This window comes from Scardinius erythrophthalmus, assembly GCF_964197995.2.
Source record: "Scardinius erythrophthalmus genome assembly, chromosome: 3".
Lineage (NCBI taxonomy): Eukaryota > Metazoa > Chordata > Actinopteri > Cypriniformes > Leuciscidae > Scardinius > Scardinius erythrophthalmus.
The window spans coordinates 27,621,111-27,639,422 of NC_138223.1; the positions used below are offsets into that span (position 1 = coordinate 27,621,111).

The window sequence follows — 18,312 nt, forward strand, 5'->3', positions numbered from 1 at the left end:
GAAAAATGAAAATAAACGCGAACGAAGCTTCCAAGGATGGAAGAAGGCGTGTCGTTTCTCTCTCTCTGGCGATGTGCACTGAGATCAGAGAAGCGCGGCATTTTGAAGGGGTTAAGCCCAGCCTCTTTAGGTGCATGACCCAATCGCCTGGAAGGGCGATTGTGACTACCTCCTGACGTTTTGCGGAGGCTCACGCCCCTTCCTAATAGTTATGGAGAAGCTAAATTTGTTCCTAACGTTAATAACACTGGAATTAATAAAATAATGCGTCTTCGGAGATTTTGGGTCAAAGATTCAACACCGTTGAGATTTTTGGAAGAGAACAATACCGCGAACGACCATGCTATGGTCTAAAGTCATGAAAATGTACGATTTTTCACTATAACAAGCATTTCATTCTTTGAGTATATCATAAAACTAGATTATATCGGTCTGATTTATAGGGACCGTGACATATAACACAAATACATTTCAAGAATACATTTGGAAAAGGGTGATTTTTGATCACAATGTCCGGGCATTTGAGCTCCTCTGTGTGTGTGGAGGGGATGCCAAATGTTCACAACTTCGAGTCCGATGCGTGAACTGCGTCCCCCTTTCTTTCCTGAGGGGGAGACCAGTATGTATGTATGTATGTGTGTTTTACAATCAATGGGCATAATATTTGGGATGAGGGATCATGCATACACCAAGAGAATACATTTTAAACATTTCACAAGACGATTTTGATTCACACGTGGTAGGATCTGTGTGTGTTTCTGTGTGTGTGTGTGTGTTGACACAGTTCGAGAGTTCAGGCTTGGCGCTGAACTTTTGTCCTTGAGGGAGGGGTGAGAGGTTATGTGTGTGTGCGCTTTTCTGGTCTTGATGAGATTATCAGTTTAGCACATCTGGTTAGACAGAGCTCTTTGTTTTCTGAACGTGTTAAATGAGTGTCTAAATGTAAATAAATGTCAGAGAGAGAATCCTTGGGGTTCTCCGAGATTGCTCTCATTGGTCAGCGGACGTTTGCCAAGCCATAAATCCGAGGTCAGCAGTAAAGGAATCTCTGTTTTCAGATACACAGTTAATGATTTAGGTCATTTGTAGGCGCCGTTGGGTCTGGGGTCCAGGAAGGAAGGATCTTAAGACAATAGAGGTGTTTGTGGATTAGGACACCAGTGATTTAATTAAGTCTCAGAGCAGGAGGGGGTTTGAAGACAGGCTAATTTCAGTAAATTAACATATAGAGAGATAGAGCTGGTGATCTGACCATCTGATGTGCGTTACAACACTCACCTAAAGGATTATTAGGAACACCTGTTCAGTTTCTCATTAATGCAATTATCTAATCAACCAATCACATGACATGCATTTAGGGGTGTGGTCCTGGTCAAGACAATCTCCTGAACTCCAAACTGAATGTCAGAATGGGAAAGAAAGGTGATTTAAGCAATTTTGAGCGTGGCATGGTTGTTGGTGCCAGGCGGGCCGGTTGGAGTACTTCACAATCTGCTCAGTTACTGGGATTTTCACGCACAACCATTTCTAGGGTTTACAAAGAATGGTGTGAAAAGGGAAAAACATCCAGTATGCGGCAGTCCTGTTGGCGAAAATGCCTTGTTGATGCTAGAGGTCAGAGGAGAATGGGCTGACTGATTCAAGCTGATAGAAGAGCAACTTTGACTGAAATAACCACTCGTTACAACCGAGGTATGCAGCAAAGCATTTGTGAAGCCACAACACGCACAACCTTGAGGCGGATGGGCTACAACAGCAGAAGACCCCACCGGGTACCACTCATCTCCACTACAAATAGGAAAAAGAGGCTACAATTTGCACGAGCTCACCAAAATTGGACAGTTGAAGACTGGAAAAATGTTGCCTGGTCTGATGAGTCTCGATTTCGGTTGAGACATTCAGATGGTAGAGTCAGAATTTGGCATAAACAGAATGAGAACATGGATCCATCATGCCTTGTTACCACTGTGCAGGCTGGTGGTGGTGGTGTTATGGTGTGGGGGATGTTTTCTTGGCACACTTTAGGCCCCTTAGTGCCAATTGGGCATTGTTTAAATGCCACGGCCTACCTGAGCATTGTTTCTGACCATGTCCATCCCTTTATGACCACCATGTACCCATCCTCTGATGGCTACTTCCAGCAGGATAATGCACCATGTCACAAAGTTCGAATCATTTCAAATTGGTTTCTTGAACATGACAATGAGTTCACTGTACTAAAATGGCCCCCACAGTCACCAGATCTCAACCCAATAGAGCATCTTTGGGATGTGGTGGAACGGGAGCTTCGTGCCCTGGATGTGCATTCCACAAATCTCCATCAACTGCAAGATGCTATCCTATCAATATGGGCCAACATTTCTAAAGAATGCTTTCAGCACCTTGTTGAATCAATGCCACGTAGAATTAAGGCAGTTCTGAAGGCGAAAGGGGGTCAAACACAGTATTAGTATGGTGTTCCTAATAATCCTTTAGGTGAGTGTATTTGTTATTGTTTAATCCAACCAACTCAACCAACTCAAAAACGTTTTGAGCTGTATGTATTTTTCTCTTAATTTTATGTAAAGAAAAAAAAAAAAAAAAAAAAAGATTTGTTCTGCATGAATACAAAAAAGCATTTAACTCCTGTTATTTTTTATTAAATCTGTTTTTTTTTTTTACCTGTTTACAGATAACTACTTTGAATGGAGCTAAATAAATATAATAATATATATATCGTAAACATTTTAATGGTGTTTTTATTATATGACTAACAACTATAGATGATAATAAAGTACAGAAACAACATGTTTATTTTGGGACGGTTGACATTCACTTTAGGACGGTTCAAATAGTTTTTCAGGATGGTTCCAGGACGGAGGTTAAAAAAGTTAGTCTGGAGCCCTGCCCACGGGACTTCAGCGCGAGACTACAGCTAGCCGTCTAAAACACTATTTTACATGAATTTAAACAATGGCTAAGTTGCTAAACGCATCTTGTTGTCATGTAAGGGCCCTGTTCATGTTGGATAGACATTTTAATTGCATTTTGTGTCTGTTAACAGGCACAAAGACACCCTTTATGTATATGCCCCCATAACTGCCGTTATTTTTTTATTTTTTTTATCTTTTGATAGCTAATGGAAAACACGTAAATAAATGAATTTAAAGTTATCAGCTTCATTTAAAGCCTTCATTTAGATATGTCATTAATTTTACTCATCACAGCGTTCTCCCTCACGGACCGGAAAAACCGCGCATTTATTTCAACAGGCGTAATCTGCCCATCCCCCACAACAGCTTCACGGAACTCAGTCACAATCACAAATTCAAAATCAGGATGGCGGCATGAAGAGAATTAACAGGTAAGCACGGCAAACTGCTTCATCCTTTTTCTAGCTAGCACTCAAATGTTTTAACGTTTTATTGTAGTAGTGATTCTTAATCTTAAGAAGACCGAATAGCTAAGTTAGGGTAATTTGTTTCGACGACATTGCCTAACGTTACTCAGAGTAGAGTTCTCAACGGGCCTGAAAATTACAACCCGACCCGACCCGGCCCGTGGCTTTTAAAGCCCGGACCCGATGTAACCCGACACATAAACATGAATTATCTGCCCGAACCCGACCCGCGGCCCGACGCCGCGTCGGTTTTTTTTTCTCTCATACACGTATTACCATGACCAGCAGACGGGAATTCAAATCAACCTTTAATGTTCACGCCTTTTAACAATACAAACAACTGAAACAATACACTTTAAATATATAAATAGGCTGTAGTAGCGACGGTGAATTCACCTGCGGCAAGTTTACTTCTCACCAACTCCATCTTCTTCTCCAGGCTAAAGGCGTGCACGCAGCGGCGTCAGGTCTGCCCCCGCCCCTCTCCATGATGCACGTTACACGCAGCAGCCAGACTTTCTTTACGGTGACCAGCAGCGATTAATAATAAATGTTTTTTTTTTTTTTTACTGAGCGGAAAAGATTAAGCCCGAGGTCCGACCCGACCCGAGTCATTTGATTATATTTTCGACCCGAACCCGGCCCGTCGGGTTTGTCGGGCTGACCCGACCCGTTGAGAAATCTAACTCAGAGGTTGCGTTTTTTTTTAAATCAGCAGCAGTAACGTTAGCCTAGTTAACGTTAATGTGCTGTTAGTAACGTTAACTTACACGACAGTTTTGTCAGTGGTAAAGTAATTTATATTTGTGTGTGCTCACATTTTGGCACGTGTGTCCCGCGCAATTTTGAATACTTTTCAGTGAGGATAACGTTAGCTACTGATTGACTCTCCTCCACCGACCGTGATTCACACAGCAAAAACTGAAGAAATAGGCAATACAAGCTGACCGATTCTTTTATTTTTTATGCTGTGAGTAAACCATAGATTTGTCATTGGGAAAGTAATATTTTTGTGTTTTCTCACATTTTTGTATAGACAAACGTCTTCCTCTGGCATTTTTAGATATCCTTGACAACGACCATCATTCACGCGGCAACAACTAAGTTAAAGAAAAAGGTACTACAAGCTAACCTATACTATTTGTTATTATACTGTGAATAAACTACATCTTTGTCAGTGGAAAAATGTATATTTTTATTTTGGCATAAACAAACGTCTTCCTCGGGCATTTTTGGATACGTTATCGTGAGGAGACTGACAACAACCGTAATTCACGAGGCATCAACTAAAGAAAAAGGTACTACAAGCTAACCTATACTATTTGTTATTATACTGTGAATAAACTACAGCTTTGTCAGTTGAAAAATATATATTTTCATTTTGGCATAGACAAACGTCTTCCTCGGGCATTTTTGGATATCGTGAGGAGACTGACAACGACCGTCATTCACGTACCAACAACTAAAGAAAAAGGTACTACAAGCTAACCTATACTATTTGTTATTATACTGTGAATAAACTACAGCTTTTTCAGTGGAAAAATATATATTTTTATTTTCTCACATTTTGGCATAGACAAACGTCTTCCTCGGGCATTTTTGGATATCGTGAGAAGACTGACAACGACCGTCATTCACGTACCAACAACTAAAGAAAAAGGTACTACAAGCTAACCTATACTATTTGTTATTATACTGTGAATAAACTACAGCTTTGTCAGTGGAAAAATATATATTTTTATTTTGGCATAAACAAACGTCTTCCTCGGGCATTTTTGGATATCGTGAGAAGACTGACAACGACCGTAATTCACGTACCAACAACTAAAGAAAAAGGTACTACAAGCTGAGAGTATGTTTCCTAGCCATATCAGCCTAGAAAATCGCAACTTTTCATTTTCCGTCGGTCTTAGTACACGATGTAACTACAGAAGAGTCAAGTTTTAAATAGGAAAAATATCAAAACTCTTTGGTCATTTTTTTGAGAGATGCTAATGGTCTCGTCTGATTCAATGATCTATGCGAAGCTATGCTAAAAGTGGTACCGCCAGACCCGGAGTTCGGCTGAATGGATTCGAAAACGGTAAAACTCAACTGTTTAACTCTGGGGGAGTTGTAAAATGAGCCTAAAAAAGTGGAGCATCCCTTTAAACTATGTTATTCCCTTAACTAAGACGAGTTGATACATACCTCTCCCGCTCTGGCGCGCCGCGACACTTTGATAGCACATAGCTTAGCCCAGATCATTCATTAGGGACCAAACAGAGATGCGACCAAACAAATCCACTTTTTCCCTATTTAAATACAGTTACACGACTAGTTACACGACCAAGTATGGTGACACAAAATAAAACGTGGCACTTTTCTAAGCGGGTAAAATGCATAACTATAATGTATGGCGGAATAGCAGTTGGAGCACTTCGACTCGGCGCAGTAAAAAGTCACGTTGGTTCTAATGACAGAAGTGAGGGGGAGAGGATTTTTCAGGAGTGATGATATTACTGCGCAGAGTCGTAGTGCTCCCAGTGCTTTTCCACCATTATTATTATTTTGTCACCATACTTGGTCGTGTAACTACTCATGTAACTGTATTTAAATAAGGAAAACATGGCGGTGTTTGGTCGCTTCTAACTTCATCGCTGTTTGGATCCTAATGAATGAACTGGGCTAAGCTAAGTGCTATCAAAGTGTTGTCGCGCGCCAGAGAGATTGAGTGCATGCACTGAGATGAGAGAGGTATCTATCAACTTGTCTTAGGCCTTGTCCACACGGACACGGGTATTTTTATAACCGTGACTTTTTTTACGCGGTTCGGCCGTTCGTCCACACGGAAACGCAGTATCAGGTCACTGAAACCGAACATTTTTGAAAACCCCTGCCAGGGTGAGGATTTTCAGAAACCCCGGTTGCAGTGTTGTCGTGTAGACAGTAAAACCGGGGTTTTTGCTTCTGACTCAGGCTTCTGATTGGCCAACGTGGCTTTACGATCGCCGCCTGCTGGTGTGGAATGCTCTTGACAGCGCATGATAGCGTGTTTTTGCATTAGATTTCTTTTAAACCGAACATGTGTGGACGGGATTTTTTTTTTTAAACACAGGAGGAAAAACTCCGGTTATAAAAATACCTGTGTCCGTGTGGACTAGGCCTTAGTTAAGGGAATAACAGTTTAATATGAAAAACGGTGGAGTGTTCCTTTAAATGTATTGTTACAATTAGAAGCATTACATTTTTGTAAATATTAGTCAATTGAACTGCATGACCATTTTTCAAGGATTTGTTGTCATCCATGAACATTTTGTTATGGTGTCTGCCCTGACTATGGCCTGTTTGTTTTGTAGATTTGTAAAGACATGCATTAACAAAGATTTATTTCAATCCATTTAGAGAGAGGATCTTGACCAGGCACAAAAGGCAGCAGTTGCCGTCATTGCTGTTGAGGAAGAGGTTGAAAAGTTGCCTTTCAACCCACAGGATCTACTCATTGTCCTTGAAGATGAGGTGGTAATGTCTGCAAAGTCCTGGGTTAGTGCACTGGTGCTGATTTTTGGGCTACTGTATGCCCTTCACATAAGCTACCCAAAGAAGCTGAACGTTATTTTTTGAGTTCATACAGAAAGTGCTGCTAAATCTCGACGATGGGAAGGCCAGGCCAAAGTTGCTTGCACTTAAAAATGAACTTCTGATTGACTAATATGGAATCCATGCTGTTTCTGGTACCATAAGGTAATTGAGTTTGCTGTTTTTAGAATTTTAAACAGCAGTTTTTGAATTTTTTCCCCCATTTGTGCTGTCTGTTAAAGTTTTAATTGATCGTGAATATTTCATGGGAAAAGTGTGTCTGATGAAATTGTTTTAATGTTATTTGCACACTGATTTTGAACACATGTCCCTGTTTGGGCAGTCTGTTAATGTCTTAAATGAGAGATGTAATGGTTAAAGTGTACATTTAATGAAATTGTTTTAATGTTATTTGCACATTGATTTAGTTTTAAAAATGTCCCTGTTTGGGCACTCGGTTAAAGTCTTGAATAGTATGTAATGGTTGAAGTGTACATTTAATGAAATTGTTTTAATGTTATTTTAGTTTTTAAAATGTCCCTCTTTGGGCAGTCTGTTAAAGTCTTAAAGGAATGGTAGATGTAATGGTTAAAGTGTACATTTGATGAAATTGTTTTAATGTTATTTGGACTGTTTTATTCCTGATAACCATTTTTCCCCCCAATAAATATTGTTAATAATTGCATCCTAATGTTTTCCCCTTATCTTAATTTAACTTTATTAATTTGAGTTTAATCAACTTAAATCATTTACCGCAATCGGATTCCTCAAACCATTTGAGTAGCTATATAGTTGTTAAGACTTAATTAGATGTATTAATTGAACTCAAACCAGTTATTTTAAATGAATGGAATTAACTTAAAATCTTTAAGTTACCTATACTCAAAATGATTGACTAAATTAACATTAAATTATAAGTGAACATGACTCAATGGATATAAGTTCACAAAACTCATATGTATTTGTTTTTAAACTTAAATGGTTTGCCACAATTAGTTTCCTCAATCGGTTTGAGTTGAGTTAACTTATTGGGTTTTACAGTGTATAGACAGTACTCACAAAGATATAACGATCAAGATTATCTTAAAAATTGCCCGGAGTTCTCCTTTAATGCCCGGAACGCTTTTCAGAAAAGATAAGGCAACTTATTTAGCACAATTCACACGGTAATTCAGGAAAAAAATATCTCCGAATGCTCCACGCGCGCGACCGGGTCTCTCTCTCTCTCTCTCTCTCTCTCTCTCTCTCTCTTGCTCGTTCTTTCAGTTAAACATGCGCCCTGTCACAAGCGCGGCAGTTCATCTACATTACTCACCGATCAAATAAGACTTTGGCGGGACAAAAAAATCACTTTGGCGGGCGCTAAAACAAGTTCAATGCAGGAAAATCGTATCTCTGCTATCAAAAATGGCAGAACGGGGTGAACTGAGTTGAACCGAGCGTCACCTCTGCAACCTGGAGAGGGGGCGGGGTATGAAGTGTCTCATTTGCATTAAAAAGACCACACCAAAACGAGTTGCTCTCAGACGCACATCAGAAAAGGAGTAGAAAAGGGGCCTGTGGAGCTATAATAATGAGGAATTCAGACCCAAGCATTGCAGTTCCGCTTTATATAGACCACAAATGTATGATTTATATGTAAAAAGAAACAATTTAAAAGCATGATATGTCTCCTTTAAGGCAGTATGACCACCTTAAAACTGCATAAGCCACAGGACGTTGCAGCATATCAACAGTCTAATCAAACTGAGTTGAGTAGATGATGTTAATATAGCATAATCAAACTGAGAGCAGTCTGGCCTGTAAGGCAGGTACTTCCAGGTTATAAAACCTTACAAATGTAGACAGTGAGGCCCAGCCTGCTGCCGTACAAATGTCATGGATTGTGACCCCACTTGTCCATGCCCACGACAAGGCCATACCTCTAGTCGAGTGGGCCCTAACCCCCAAAGGGCAGTTCAGGCCTTTGGACGCATAAGCTAACACGATAGCATCCACTATCCATCTGGACAGGGTCTGTTTCGAGATGGCTGGCCTTTTGACGTGGCCACCGAATGAAACGAAAAGCTGCTCCGTTTGCCTAAAGGCGGCAGAGCGCTCCACATACAATCCTTAATGCCCTCACTGGGCAGAGGAAGTTAACCCCGGCCTCACTGTCAGACACAGGGAGGGCCGAAAGGGAGATAACTTGTGCTCTAAAGGGAGTTGCAAGCACTTTTGGGACGTAACCGTGCCTTGGTTTGAGGATTCCAAGCACATAGCGCTTGCTGAGAGTGCATGCAGGTCGCCCACCCGTTTTACTGAAGCTAGTGCCAGCAGAAAAGCGGTTTTGAATGACAGGTATTTTAGCTCCACCGCGTGTAATGGTTCAAATGGTTCGCCTTTCATGGCCTCAAGGACCGTGGAAAGGTCCCAAACCGGAACCGAGGGTGGCCGAGGAGGATTCAGCCTCCTAGCACCCCTGAGAAAACGGATTATGAGGTTGTTCTTTCCCAGTGACTGGCCATTTACAGGTTTCGTGAACGCTGCTATGGCTGCCACGTACACTTTGAGCGTGTAAGAAGTTCTCCCGCTGTCCAACAGCTCTTGTAGGAAAGAAAGAACCACCGTTACCTCACCTTTTAGCAGGTTCAAATCATGAGCTGAGCACCATTCAGCGAACACTGACCATTTGGAAGCGTAGAGCCGTCTAGTAGACGGAGCTCTGGCCTCTGTGATCGTGTTCAGCACTCCCTCCGGGAGGTGCAATGGTGATAGTTGATCGCCTACACATGTAGGGCCCACAGCTCGGGGTATGGGTGCCAAATTGCGCCCTGGGCCTGGGACAACAAGTCCTTCCTCAGCGGAATCGGCCATGGAGCTGTGTTCCCCAGTTCCATCAGTTCTGGGAACCAGACTTGATTCTCCCATAGCGGAGCTATCAGGAGTATTGAGCATTTGCTGTCCCTGACTCGCTTGATTACCTGTGGTAACAGGGCGACCGGGGGAAACGCATAGAGAGGGCGCCTGGGCCAGTTTAGGGCCAGCGCATCCCTTTCTTTCGAAAAGAACATTGGGCAGGGAGCGTTGGTTTGCGACGCGAACAGGTCTACCTCTGCTCTGCTGAAAATGTCCCAGATGTTTCGCACCGTCAGGGGGTGCAGGGACCACTCCCCTGGGGAGAGTTTTGCCCTGGATAGCATATCTAGGCCCACGTTCAGGACGCCCGGCACATGTGCCGCTCTCAGCGAGCGCAGATTGTGCTGGCCCCATATGAGGAGGCGTTTTGCTATTGCAAGAAGGCTCCGGGACCTGAGGCCGCCCTGGCGATTTATGTAGGACACCACCGACGTGTTGTCCGTTCTGACTAGAACGTGGTGGTTCCTTAGTGCAGGGAGGAAGAACTGAAGGGCATTTTCGACCGCTTTCATCTCTAGACAGTTTATGTGTACACGCTTCTCCGCGTCTGACCAAGGGCCCATTGAAGGTCTTCCTTCGTATAGGGCGCCCCAACCCGTGTTGGAAGCATCTGTCGAGACTACTTTGATTCGTGAGGCGATGCCCAGGTTCACACCGGACTGGTACCAGCCGGGTCTAATCCATGGTTTCAGAGCTGCAACGCATATCTGATTCACCGTGAGACGAAGCAGACCTGATGTCCACACTCGCGCTGGTACCCACCTTCTCAACCACAGCTGAAAAGGGCGCATATGCAGCAGATCCAGCTGCAGCACCTTCGAGGCTGAGGCCATGAGACCCATCATCCTCTGAAACACTCTGAGGGGAAGATTCTTCCCTACAGTGAATGTCGACGCTAGGCGCTGGATCGCTGCCGCGCGTTCTCGCGTCAGGCGCGCCACCATAGAGCTGGAGTCCAATTTTGTCCCCAGAAAGGGAATTTTCTGGCTGGGGAATAGAATACTTTTGGCCCATCAGCGCTTTGTTCAAGTGTCTGAGATCTAGTATAGGGCGGAGTCCGCCATCCTTCTTTGGTACTAAGAAGTAACGACTGTAAAACCCCGACTCGCTTTCTGCCAAGGGGACGGTTTCCACAGCCCGTTTTCTCAGTTTATTCGCTATCTCGGTGCGAAGTAGGTGTGCTACTTTCTGATTCACCAAAGTTTCGACCCGGGCTGTGAAGCGCGGTGGTCTGCGAGTGAATTGCAGCGAGTAGCCCTGTTTCACTATCTTTAACACCCATTTCGAAGCCCCTGGGATGCTATCCCATGCTTTCTCGTGAACGGTCAGGGGTAGAATGAAATCTGGGTTCCGGTCGCTCAGACCCGGAGACCCAGCCATGATTTGGACGCGTAGAGCCGTCTAGTAGACGGAGCTCTGGCCTCTGTGATCGTGTTCATCAAGCTCATTTCGAGTGGGGCAGACAGCGCTTCGTGCAGTGTTTCTGTAACTGGCACTCCGGCCGTGTGAGCGTGGAGATGCTTTATTACAGACACAGCTCTGTGGGCTCGCGGCACGCGGCACTGTGAGCTGTCCACAAAGTGTGTGCGCTGAGAGGCAGACACGTGATCTGCACTCAACGCACTGCCAGCGTGAGCTGGGCTCATACGCTGAGGCGTTATGTGTGTGCGTAGCGCAGATACAGTCATATTCACAGGCAGGGGTGGGCGCTGTATAGCGGGCACATTTCCTACACTTAAAATATGAACGGCATGAGCCGGTTTGACTGATATGGACCCTGTGGTGGTGTGGGACACTGCATGGGTAGTGCTTGTGTGTAGGGGTGAACACTGGGAAGTGGGCACTTCTCCTACACTTAATGGTAGAGCGGCTTGAGCCAGCTTTATTGTTTTTGACCTTGGATGAGTGTGACACACAGAAAGGGTAGTGTTTTTGTGCAGGGGTGGGCACTGGGCAGTGGGCACCTGTCCTACATTTAAAACACCTTCGGCCTGAGCCGGAATATGACCAGACATAATGCTCTTTTTGAGATATAAGTGGGTCGCCGTGAAAATGGCGTTTGTGTGCAGGCGAGTGAGTTGAGGAACTGACTCGTTGGCTGCTAAATACACCCTTCGATTCACCTCTGCTGAGGGAACTGAGAGAACGGTTCGTGCTGATTTCGATGGCGGTCCGGCCGCGGCTGGACTTAACCATTGGATGCTTTCCTAGGGTGGCTAGGAAGACTTGGGAGGCTCAAAGCTCGGCGCGAGCTTGTGCCTGGGTCCCTGGGCGGGAGGCGGTCTGCGGTGGGTGGTAGAGCGCAAGCGCTGATGTGCATCCCAAGCCTGGATGTTGTGAGGCGGGCGGAGGAGGCGGTGGGGGCACTGTTTTCCGAGCGGGCGGCTGCTTTCTGGCGCGGCCTGCTGCAGAACTGGAACGGCGCGGCAAAAAGTGTCTCATAGCCTGAGACGTTTGCTGCACCTCTGTTTATCGCTCCGCGAAGCCCTTCACCGAAGGACCGAAGAGACCAGCTGGTGAAACGGGGGCGTCCAGGAAGGTGGCGCGGTCAGACTCAGACATATCGGACAGCGTTAGCCACAGGTGACGCTCAGTGACGGTGAAAGCGGCCATGTTGCGGCCGATAGCCTGGGTGACGGTCTTGGTAGCTCTGAGAGCTAGGTCCGTCGCGCTTCTCAAGTCCGTCACGCTCTCCGCAGATGGGCCAGCCTTTTCCAGTGAACGGAGAAGGTTAGCCTGGTAAATCTGCAAAACGGCCATGGTATGCAGAGCGGATGCGGCCTGACCGGCGGCGGCATAGGCGCGACCAATCAGCGTCGAAGTAGTCCGGCAGGCTTTAGTGGGCAGACTCAGCTTGGACCGCCATCCCGCAGAGGGCGGGCACAAGTGAGTCGCTACAGCTTCCTCAACGGGAGGAACAGAGAGGTATCCCCTGTCTTTCGCACCATCAACCGCGGAGAGCATCGAAGAGACAGAGGATCTTAGCCTTATCGAGTACGGGGCTCCCCACGACCTGGAGAGCTCATCGTGCAGCTCGGGGAGGAAGGGAGCGTGCCTCAAAACAGGTGCAGAGCGTGTCCAGGCAGAAAACAGCCATCCAACCTGTTAGGCACGGACTCCTTGGGCGTCGACCAGTCGAGGCCAAGGTCCTCTACGGCCTTGGCGAGGAGGCGGAGAAGCTCAGCGTCAACGGAAGCCCTCACGCTGGATTCCTGAATCGACGGGGCGGGGTCAGGGATGGAACCTGACCAGTCCTCACTCCTGGACGCCAGGATCGAGCAGCTGTCACCCTCCGCGACATCCCACTCCATCTCGTCGGCCGCCGCGGCAGCGGGCCGTTGGACGTCGAGGAATGAGACGGGGGACTCAGAGAAAGAGGCTCGCGGGGACACCGCCGGCAAGTGCTCTTTCACAGAGACTTCTGGTGGCCTTTGTGAGCTGCGCTTTTTACGGTGCGGCCCAGCAGGAGGCGTAGATACAGCGGACTTGATGGTGAACAAAGCCTGTCGAGCCCGCAGGGTTGAGAGAGGCAAGGATTCGCATTCGCGGCAGCCGCCGTCGGCGAGCGCGTGGTCCGCGTGTCCTTTTCCCAGGCAGGAAGCAAACAACTCGAGGCGGACCCTGTCGCTGAGAACGGCTCGGCACGAGCCGCAGGACATGATGGGCATTGAAAAATGCCTTTGCTCTTTTGTGAGAGAACGTGAGTGTCGCAGCGCGAACACACACGGAGCAGAGATAAAGGATATGAGCACCGGATAGCGCAGCAGGTACGGCGAGTGAAGGCGGCGAAAATCCAGCCCGTGTCCTCGACTCGAGCTCGTCCCGCTGAGATGCTGTTCGACGGCGTTGCTTCTCTCTAGAAGCTCCAGCAAAGTCCTTCGCTGAAAGGAGACGAAATCACTTGTGCAACCTGGGCGAGGGTTTTTTATAGGCTGAAGCCACACCCCTTTTGGCGGCGCATGACGACAGCGCAGGAAGGCTTCCTATTGGCGCTGGAGTAATGCCAAGACGCACTGATAGGTTGCAGCAGTTGCCGCAGAGCAGCCAATAGGCGCGAGCTGTCTCGCCTATGTCTGCCTGCTGCAGCAAATGCGTTTTACATTCTAAAAATTAAGGATCATTTTTTTGCTTCAGTATTCTCGAGAAAAGGAGTTTTCCCGTAGCGTAAGCTAAACTTACGCAACACGAGAGTACTCTCGTAAGAGAACCCCAAAATTGTGCGCTGCACATCTGCGTCAGACATTTTTGCTGGCTGAACAGGATTAATAGTGAGTTATCAAAATCATGATAATCAAACACGGTTTTAATGATAATTAAATTTTAAACGATATTACTAACCGTCAGTAGCCTACATTTTATCGTGGTTTATAGTGAAACCAATAATCGTCCCATACCTAGTCTATAATTGTCACGGTTCATGAATGCATTGTTTCCTGCTTGTCTCGTGTTATGTTGTTATGTGTGTGTGTGCCAGCTGCAGCTAATTTACTCACCTTTAAATACTCACCATTTTCTCATCTCCTTTGTCAGATCGTTGTTTGTTCTAAGACAGGAAGCAAATGCAAGTAAACTCTTTATTGATGACAGAGAAAGAATAATAATACAGATCCAGATGAAGGCAGGTGGTGCAGGGACTTCGATGGTCAACACGGAACAGATGAGAAGGTGAGTTGAGTGCACTGGTGAATGTTGGTGGCAGATCCAGACAAAGAATATAATCCACAAAGAACACTGAACAGGAACAATGATGCACAAGACTGGAAACCGCCGAACGGGAACAGACACGCAGCACGGAGGACCTCAAACAACGATCTGACAAAGGAGATGAGAAAATGGTGAGTATTTTTAAGGTGAGTAAATTAGCTGCAGCTGGCACCGTGAATGAGATCAGCTGAACCGCTGATCAGACAATGATGGCCGGTCACACCCACTCACACACACCCCCACATACATAACACGAGACAAGCAGGAAACAATGCATTCATGAACCGTGACAATAATGCCCTGTTCTTCTCTGTGATTATTTACAAAGTTGACAAGTGTATGATTCCAAGCATTTAAATCTGTTCTGATTTTGAAAAAAAAAAAAAAAAAAAAAAAAAAATCATGTATATTCCTGCATTAAATAATTCTATGAATAACATGTGTAGTACTGTGTGATATTATTGGACTCGTTGCTAATATCAACCATAGGCCAGTAGGCCTGGCTATAGAGGTATAAAGACAACAACAATAATTGAATTATAAAGTAAATTTTTGTATTGATTTGAGTAATTGATTTTTAAAAGGGAAAAATAAAATTAAAATGATAAATCAAACAGTTTACAGTCACAATTTTTGTTCAGTATCGAATCACTGTATATGAATTTTCAGTTCGACGGCAAATTCACCTGTTTCACTGTTTGTTTGATCGGGTGCACCCTCTAGAATATGTGAATTTCCTTAATACAACACCTTTCATATCACCATAAATGTTTACAATAGTTCACAATTGTAAATTTGGAAAGTTCACTCAATCACATTCAGAAATGAAAGAAAAGTTAAACAAGCCAAAATAAACAATTCAGCGGTTCAAAAACTTAGTTCAAATGACTCAGTTTGGACAGTTCAGTTGTAAGATTCAATTCAAAGATTCGACTCAAAGACTCGATTCAAATGTTCAGTTCGAGGAATCCGAAAAATCCTTGGAATCGTGGAAAAAATTATTCAGTTCAACAGTCCCAAAGGAAAACAGTCGGAGCAAAAATACTCTTTGAGTAGTTACTCAAAATCAAAGCTCAGTTCAGTTTATAACAAAAACTAGCAGCAATCGGTAGCCTGACGTCGTCATACTCAGATTCTAGTCAGAATATGAGTCTGATACTGCTCCATTGGGCTGTTATTAAGGGGCGTGTTTCAACGAACCTAGAAGGAAAATGTCTCTGCACTCAATTGGATAGACCTACAATCAATCAGAGCAACGGAATAAGTGACGTATGTTCTTCATTCATCTTTCTGATCGACAAATACCTTGATCGCAGTTCTCTGTTCCTCTTTTAAAATGAATGCGCTGTCTATAACTTCTATAACAGTCGCGATGGCGGAATCTAGACATGTCAATTCTCCAGCGGCAGTCATCTTTGTTGTAAATGAATTCAACCCAAGCGCTCTTTGGTGACATGGATGAATTTACGTTTCTGTTGATCATATGTCCATCATCGTATAAACCCCGCCCTGACAATTTGATTGGTCCGAACTGCTCTGGTTCGAGCATAATTGCTCCACAACGGATCAAGTCATGTATTATAGACAGACGCATTAAAGACATTCGTTCCAATGAACTGCCGTAGCCAAGGCGACATCTAGTGTATATATCTATGCACCAGTCTGCGCACACGTCACACACCAGGATGCGCTCGCGCCCTCAGATCACTTGGACGTGGCTGTGTTACAAGAGGTAAAAACGATATAAATACTGTTCGTTTTCTCACACAAACCGCTCGTTTCGTGTCTTAGGCCATCAATGTGTAGTTACGATGGGGAATTGTTTAATTTGGACGATGGGGAATTGTTTTAATTTGGACTCTGTGCATGCTCTTTGAGGGGGTGACCATAGACCTGCATGATATGACTGTCAGACAAGAACGGTTTGACCTAAAAATATCAAAATTGAAACTACTGTGGAAAAAGACACCTACATCTTGGATGCCCTTGAGGTAAGCTAAAACATACCAAAATTTAATTTCAAAGTGAACTATCCCTTTAATTCACTGCTTCTAGTTAGACAACAGTAGTAGCACTTGTCAGAGTCCTGCACGGGTCCATTTTTGGAGACCCGCCCCCGCCCGTACCCGCAAAGTTCAGCACCAGATCCGACCCGTCACCCGTGATAATATCAAAATTAAATCCGCACCCGCCCAGACACGTTAATATTCGGCCCGTTACCCGACCCGTGCCCGCGATAAATCACACACAAGCTAAAATCTATTGAGCGGTGGGGACGCGTTCATAGGGTGCGCTGCCAATAACGCACCTAAAAGCTGTCACAAAGAACTGGGAAAAGTAATGATTATTAATATGTCAAATATATCAAGGAGACATTTCAATTGTTTATTAATAAACAAGTGTTTTCTGTGTCAAAGTTGAAGTTGATGATGCTGACTGACTCGCGATCTTCGCAGTAGTGAGCGCGCCAGAGAGAAAATCACATTATGGATTGCATAAGCAGAGAGCAGTCTTTTTTTTGTTTTTTTGTTTTTTATTGTTTTGTTTAGGCTAAAAGTAGACATTTCATGATTTCTATTTCTCAGGTCTGTGAGGCAAGTAGCTTATACGCTGAGTTTCGGTTCATTTAAGAGACTAGCCTCAAGTTCACGCGCCCGCGCCTCCGTGTCGTGATTATTGCCTGCTATATTTACCTCCTATTTATTGAATCCAAGAAATTGGTTGATGAAACATTGATTAAAATTAAGATACAATTAATACGAAACGAAATTCACTTTAAAGAAAGGTTTTCTACATAAAATTAATGAAATGTTCAAAATCATTTCTGCCCACTGCATTTGTCTCCCGATATTCGGGATCATCTTATCTTATTCATGCTTTTCACTTTTCATATAATCAACATGAAATTTAGAAAAATATATTATTTTATTTAAACATGAATATGAAACTAAATCGTTTTTAATGACAGGGCTACAACACATACAGTACAGAGAAATTTAATGTCGGAGCATTGCCGGTGAGCATGTGGAGGGGGAGATAGGCTACAATTTTCGATCATTTATCAATATTATTTTGCTTGATATGCCAATTCTTAATATTTGGTGTTTTTAATGTTTGTTTGAGATCTCTGTGAAAGTTTTACTTGTAGGTTCGTGGCCCTGAGTGTCGCGATTTCGGTTTCATTTCGCATATAGCCTACAGCCCTTATAATCATAGATGACGCCATTTTTATTTAAAAGAAAGACATATGTATATATGTTTGTATGTAGGCCTATATATGGGCAATTTATATACACAATAGCCTACTTACTAAAATATAATTAATATAATTTTATTGCATTTGTATTAGTTGTTTGAAGAGTAAAAAAAAAAAATCGGTAGGTCTTAACACAAGTTCACTACCGGCAAGTCGGTCGGACTAAAAAGGGGAAAAAAAAATAATTGGGTCGGTCCTAAATTGACAGGGTCGGTCGGGTTACGGCAAACAAGAATATTTTTAAGGACGGCCTGACTAAAACACATATTTGCGTATGTGTAATGGTAATTTAGACATAATTTTAGCCACTTTTATGCGGGTACCCACGGGTACCCGACCCTTTGCAGGACTCTGGCACTTGTTACCGTTGAACATTTAACAGCTACATTGCCATCATAATTCGGCAGCTTAGTAAACTTAAACAAACATAAAACTACGTGCGTCATCAACAATATATGACCACTATAACACATTTACACATTATATTTTAACCATTACATCTCTTTTACCTTGTAAA

The 18,312-nt window shown here is 44.1% G+C and overlaps 1 long non-coding RNA gene across 1 annotated transcript; it reads left to right on the top strand.

Moving 5' to 3' along the window:
- The first annotated feature begins 3,148 nt into the window (after nucleotides 1-3,148).
- On the top strand, nucleotides 3,149-7,625 carry LOC308688416. Its single transcript, XR_014029892.1, has 6 exons — nucleotides 3,149-3,343; nucleotides 4,416-4,496; nucleotides 4,634-4,677; nucleotides 4,770-4,853; nucleotides 4,956-5,039; nucleotides 6,764-7,625. It is a non-coding gene; the product is annotated as an uncharacterized lncRNA (long non-coding RNA).
- The last annotated feature ends 10,687 nt before the right edge of the window (nucleotides 7,626-18,312 follow it).